The sequence below is a fragment of the Vombatus ursinus genome, unplaced genomic scaffold (genome assembly GCF_900497805.2).
Source record: "Vombatus ursinus unplaced genomic scaffold, bare-nosed wombat genome assembly UNPS02003436.1, whole genome shotgun sequence".
Classification (NCBI taxonomy): domain Eukaryota; kingdom Metazoa; phylum Chordata; class Mammalia; order Diprotodontia; family Vombatidae; genus Vombatus; species Vombatus ursinus.
In genome coordinates, this window is record NW_020943214.1 from 1 (window position 1) to 6,523 (window position 6,523).

The following is a 6,523-nucleotide window of genomic DNA, read 5'->3' on the forward strand; positions in this document are numbered from 1 at the left end:
CCCCTTCCCCAGGATAGATTTCTACACCCCATTGCCTGCACATCTTAATTCCCAGATGCACATGAAAACAATTTTTAACATTTGTTTTTAAAACTTTGGGTTCAAAATTTTCTCCCTTCCTCCCTCTCCACTCACACTCATTGAGAAGGCAAGCAAGTCAATACAGGTTATACACGGGTAGTCATGCAAAACACTTCCATAGTAGACACGTTGTGAAAAACTAACTATATTTCCCTTCATCCTATCCCGGCCCCCTCCCCCAGTTATTCTATTCTCTCTTTTAACCCTGTCCCTCCTGAGAAGTGTTTGCTTCTGATTACTCCCTCCCCCAATCAGCCCTCCCTTCTATCATTCCCCTCTCTCTTATCCCCTTCCCCCTAATTTTCCTGTAGGATATAATAGATTTCCATACCCAATTGAGTGTGTAAGGTATTCCCTCCTTAAGCCAAATCCCATGACAATAAGATTCACTCATTCCCTCCCACCTTCCCCCACTTCCCCTCCACTGTAAAAGCTTTTTCTTGTCTGTTTTGTCTGAGATAATTTACCCCATTCTACCTCTCCCTTTCTCTTTCTCCCAGTATAATCCTCTCTCACCCCTTAATTTTATTTTTAGATAATACCCCTTCATCTTCAACTCACCTTGTGCCTTCCATCTATCTATCTATCTATCTATCTATCTATCTATCTATATACATATAATTTTTCCCTCCAAATACCCTAATACTGACAAAGGTCTCATGAGTTACAAATATCATCTTTCCATGCAGGAATGTAAACAGTTCATCTGTAGTAAGTCCCTTATGATTTCTCTTTCCTGTTTACCTTTACATGCTTCTCTTGAGTCTTGTATTTGAAAGTTGAATTTTCTATTCAGCTCTGGTCTTTTCTTAATATATTTTTTTTAATTTTTAGGCAGTTGGGGTTAAGTGACTTGCCCAAGGTCACACAGCTAGCAAGTGTCAAGTGTTTGGTGTAAGGTCGGATTTGAACTCAGGTCCTCCTGACTCCAGGGCCGGTGCTCTATCCACTGCGCCACCTACCTGCCCCCAGCTCTAGTCTTTTCATCAAGAATGCTTGAAACTCGTCTATTTCACTGAATGTCTATTTTTTCCCCGAAGGATTATACTGAGTTTTGCTGGGTAGGTGATTCTTGATTGTAATCCTATTTCCTTTGACTTCTGGAACATCATATTCCAAGCCCTTCAGTCCCTTAATGTAGAAGCTGCTAAATCTTGTGTTATCTTGATTGTGTTTCCACAATACTTGAATTATTTCTTTCTGGCTGCTTTCAGTACTTTCTCATTGAACTGAGAACTCTGGAATGTGGCTACAATATTCCTAGGAGTTTTCTTTTAGGGATCTCTTTCAGGAGGTGATTGATGGATTCTTTCAATTTCTATTTTACCCTCTGGTTCTAGAATATCAGGGCAGTTTTCCTTGATAATTTCTTGAAAGATGATATCTGGGCTCTTTTTTTGATCATGGCTTTCAGGTGGTCCAATACTTTTAAAATTCTCTCTCCTGGATCTATTTTTCAGCCCAGTTGTTTTTCCAATGAGATATTTCACATCGTCTTCTATTTTTCATTCTTTTGGTTTCATTTTAAAATTTCTTGATTTCTCATAAAGTCATTAGCTTCCATTTGCTCCATTCTAATTTTTTAAATTAATTTATTTTGATTTATCAACAATCACTTCCATAAGCTTTTGAGTTTTAAATTTTTCTCCTCCTCGTTCCCTACCTTCCTCCCCAAGACGGCGCACAATCTGATATAGGCTATACATACACATTCCTATTAAACATATTTTCACATTAGTGATGTCAGCTTGCAAAATTTCAGGAAGGGCAGGGAACATTGGCTAGTCTAAAACAAACTCACACATAGCTTTGAAGGTGTGCTTTTCAAGATTTGTGTTTTTTGGAATTAATTTCCGAGGAAAAAACAACACAATTGAAGGATGCTGTCCACTTGTACCATCTGGATCCCTTGCTCTCTTACTCATTTCTGGGAACAAAAAACATAACTGCACTTCAAGTACCCTGGTGTCTACTGAATTGCCATGTCTTAAAATTTTGAATTCTAAGGGATTTTTTGGACTGATTTTGTTTCTTGGCACTTTGAATGAAGGTAAATAGAGAGGCTGTGATGTTTGTTCTAAAAATATTTGGGTTGGAGCTGAGGAGAGGAGGAGGGTCACATCTGAGAGAGGAAAATGTAGTCTGAGTGATGCATTGGGGGAGGAGAGGAGCTGGCTGAGAAGGGAGGTGCTTGACCTGGTTGAGGATGAGGAGGAAGAGGATGGAGGGCTTCAGATGTGACCAGAGAGAAGGACTTGGATTGAGGCGGTAGGAGGGCTCAGTCCAAGTCAGGAAGGGGCATGGTTTGATGGGTGGGGGAAGTAATGTGACCTGAGGACTGAGCCTTGGTGGTGTGGGCCAAGGAAAGGGCACACTGGGAAACTAACAAAGCAGAAGAGACTCCTGGGGAATATATTTTAGGGGAGATGGCACAAAAGATGGCTCAAAAGGAAAAGAGGTGGAAGGCTTGAGCAATATCAGAGAGTATTCCCTGAGAAAAAAGCAGAGCTAGAGGGGGCCGGAGAATCACAGCCTGGTCAAAATTTAAAGGGATCTCAGAAGGCATCTGAGGCAGCTAGGTGGCTCAGTAGATAGAGCTCTGGGCCTGGAGTCAGAAGACTTGGGTTCAAATGTGACCACAGACTTACTGGTTGTCTGACCCCGGGCAAGTCACTTAATTTCTCTTTTCCTTCATCCACTAGAGAAAGAAATCTCAAATCACTCCAAAATCTTTGCCAAGAAAACCCCATGGACAACATGGTCCCCAGTGTATGACGAGTTGGACATGATTGAACAACAACAGAAGGCTAGAAAGTGTAACTCTAATCTGATGAAGAGCTCACTACATCTGCTGGAAGCAGCTAATTCTACTTTTGGGCAGTTCCAATTACTAGGATGTTTTCTCTTACATTCAGCCAAAATGTGTCTTGGCAACTTCCACCCCTTACTTCAGTTCCAATTCCACCATCTGCGGCCAAGTAGAAGAGGGCAGATCTGCAGTGATGGTGAGATCAGCTGTGGAGCAATTGATTGTCATGTGTTTCCTGTGGCAAAGGAGATAGGAAGTTGAGTTCTCTTCCCAGAGCAAGAGGTGGCCAGTGGGGGTGGGGGTGCAAATGCCAATGGCAAATGAAGTAGTTCCTGGTTTCCTGCTTCAGTAAGTGGTCCAGGCCCTGAGATATTTGTCAAAGATGCAGAAATAGCACTAAAGAGAACATAGCTTGGAAAGTCTTCTGGGCCAGATGAAGGGCACTTTCTAGATCTGTATTGGAGGCAGCCTCAAGGGGTCTCTCTCTGACTGAGGTGTGTGAAGGGGGTGGGGTCACAGAATCAGAGAGGCAGAGCTGGAAGGAACCTTAAAGGCCATCGAGTCTATGAGGAACAGAGACCCAGGGAAGCTGCAGGACTGTCTCAGGAACACACGGAGAGCAAGAATCTCAAACCCAGGTCTTCCTGACTCCAAGTCCAGGGCTCTCCACTACACTCCTGAAGCCATCATCAGGGGAAAATACCAAAGACTTTGGAAAAAAAATCATCAAGCTGAGCCCCATGTCCCAGTAAGCACCATTTCTGGCAGCTGGGCAAAGGTGCCTCTATACTCTATCATAGGAAGTCTCAGAAAAAAAAGAGTTCCGTGCTTCAAGTTCCAGAGTCAGAAAGGAAAAAAGAGTGCCAAAGGCGGAGTTACTCCTTCTAAAGTTTACTGAATGGGCAGTGCTTCCTGACTCAGTGGCCAGTCTTTTCTTAATCAACCCCTTCCCCTGCTGCCAACATGGAGGCCTAGGGATTGTTACAACATCCCAGTGGGCCAAGTCTTTCAGCATAGCACTGAGCCCCAAGTGTTCCCAGCAGTTTACAGAAGACTTCAGTGTGGGCTCCTATGGAGTATATTCTAGCCACAATCAATAAGAGGGTCTCTGGGAAAAGGGATGGAGAGAGAAAGAAGTGTCCATTGATTATATCCATTACATATAGTGCCAGACATAAATATATACTTATATATATATATATTTATTAAATAGCATGTTAAAATGACATTATGTACATAAAAATAGATTTAATATAACATGTAAAATAACAGGTTCAATGCATATTTAACATAAAGTGTTAAAATGACACCCCTTACTTTGCAATATCCTATGACTCCTGAATGTAGACAAGCAGACATTTATTGAATGTTAATCTTGAGATGGACTTTCCAGCCTTGGAGACAACCTTGTTAGTTTAGGACATGGAGCACTTCTGGGTCCCAAAGTTAGTACCAACTCCAGGATAGTAGGGCAGTATTCATGCAGCTGTTTTAGCCCTTCTTGGAGAAGCTGGCCACTGGTAAAGGGAAGAGCTGACTGTCTGGCCAGGCTTACCAGAAGACCTTGAAGGAGACAGTGTGGAGTCTATGAAGGCGAAATACATCTTCAGTATCCCTGCAAAATGCTTCATGTTTTGATGTTTCACATATCAAGCTTCCGGGAGACTGTTGTGTTTTAAGTTATGACTTCGTATTTCAGTCTTCGTCTGTACTCTTTAGTCTTTGGTGGTTTAAGCATTTCTTTTGTGTGGAAGAAATAAATTACTGTCCTATGCCTGGTATATATTGTTCATTAAGTCCCTTTCTACTACTTTTTGGCAGGATATCTTAGTCATGAATCAGATCCAAGCTTTAAGTGATCTTCTCCTGGGGCAGGGCTGTAAACAGCCAGAGAGTTCAGGAAAAAAAATAACCTGAATAACCTAATAGCTCTGTGGTAGGTTGCACATTAGCTAGGTTTGAGTAGGCACAAAGAAAATTTCAACAGGGAAATCTCTAGGCTGTGTAAGATAAGGATTATAGGCCACAGAGAAATCAGGGGGTGCTGCTGACCAACAGTCCCTGTCATTTAGGTAGCTGAAACAGAAAGGATTCTTTGTTTCATGAGTAACAGAGAACACTGTGATGGTGACATGTATTTTCCTGATTGTATAAAAAGCATCTAGTGAGGCAACTTTTCACTTGCTAAGACCTAGTGGATTCTCCATTCTGAGTGGGCTGAATTTGTCTCCTATTGAATATCATCTCAATGAAGAAAAAAGGAGGCAAAATAAGGTCATGGTGCTCAATTGAATTAGAATCAGAACTGCTGGCATGCATCCTTGACAATAGTATTGCTTGACAATAGTATTCTTAGAAACTAAGTAAATTCATTCATCTATCTAGTCATCTAGTCATTCATTTGCTTATGAAATATTTTTGTGTCTTTTGTTTTACATCACCATAATTTTCATCAGTATCCCTCTTCCCTGTCTCGGAGAGCATCCCATCTAACAAAGAATATTTTTAAAGACAAAAGAAGGAAAAGATGAAAAAATCAGCATATCTTATCAGTATAAAAAAATTGTCTAAAATAGGCATCATGCTTGTGGACTTTTCACCTCTGCAAAGAAGTGGGGTCAGAATGTCTTCTCATATTTTTTTCCCTTTGGTCCATTTACATTGTTGTAGACCTTGTATAAATTGTCCTCTTGGTTCAGCTTATTTCACTCTGCATCAGTTCATATATATTTTTTCTTTCTTCTCTATGTTAATCACTTTTGGGTTGTCTTACAACTCAATAAAGTTCCATCACATTCCCGTACCACAATTTGTTTAGCAATTCACCCATTGATGGGCATTTATTTTGTTTCTGGTTCTTTTCTATCACAAGAATGTTACTATAAACATTTCGGTGTATATAGAGCTTTCTTCTTAGCAGTGGCCTCCATTGGATATGACTAGTAGTGGAATGCTTGGGTCAAAGGGTATGGATAGTTTAGTCACTTTGTATAATTTTAAATTGCTTTCCAAAATGGTTGTACTGGTTCACCAACAATGTACTAGAGTCCCTGTCTTCCTATCATCCCACCAGTTATTGACTATTCCTATCTTTTGTCATCTTTGCCGACTTGTAGGATGTGAGATGCAACATTAGGGTTGTTTTGTTTTGCATTTCTGTTGTTATTAATAATTTGGAACTTTTTTTTTCCTTTGGTAATTAATAGTGTGCAATTCTTCTTTGGAGAATTGTTTGTTCATATTCTTTGACAGTGGGTTTCAGCAGTAGTGAATCGTTCTAATGACCATGAAAGTGACTGAAGCAGGTGCTGTGGAGTGCCTAGAGCTTGGTCAACATCAAAGATGCCAAGGCCATTCTCTGCATGTCAGGCCATCTCCAGTTGTCTTGGCTTTTGTTTTGCCTCTGGACTTTGATGGCTCTGGAAGAGAGAGTGAGGCTGATGACTTTGTGTCATTCTTCCTCACTTAAATCCAATCCATTCACAAGTCAAGATATTACCCCAGGATGTCATTGGTTCTCTTAGGAAATAAAGGGCAACAACACTGGGGAGTAGCTTTTGGTCTTATGTCTATCTGTTGATTATATATCTTAGATATCAAACCCTTGTCAGAAAAATTTAACACAGAGATTTT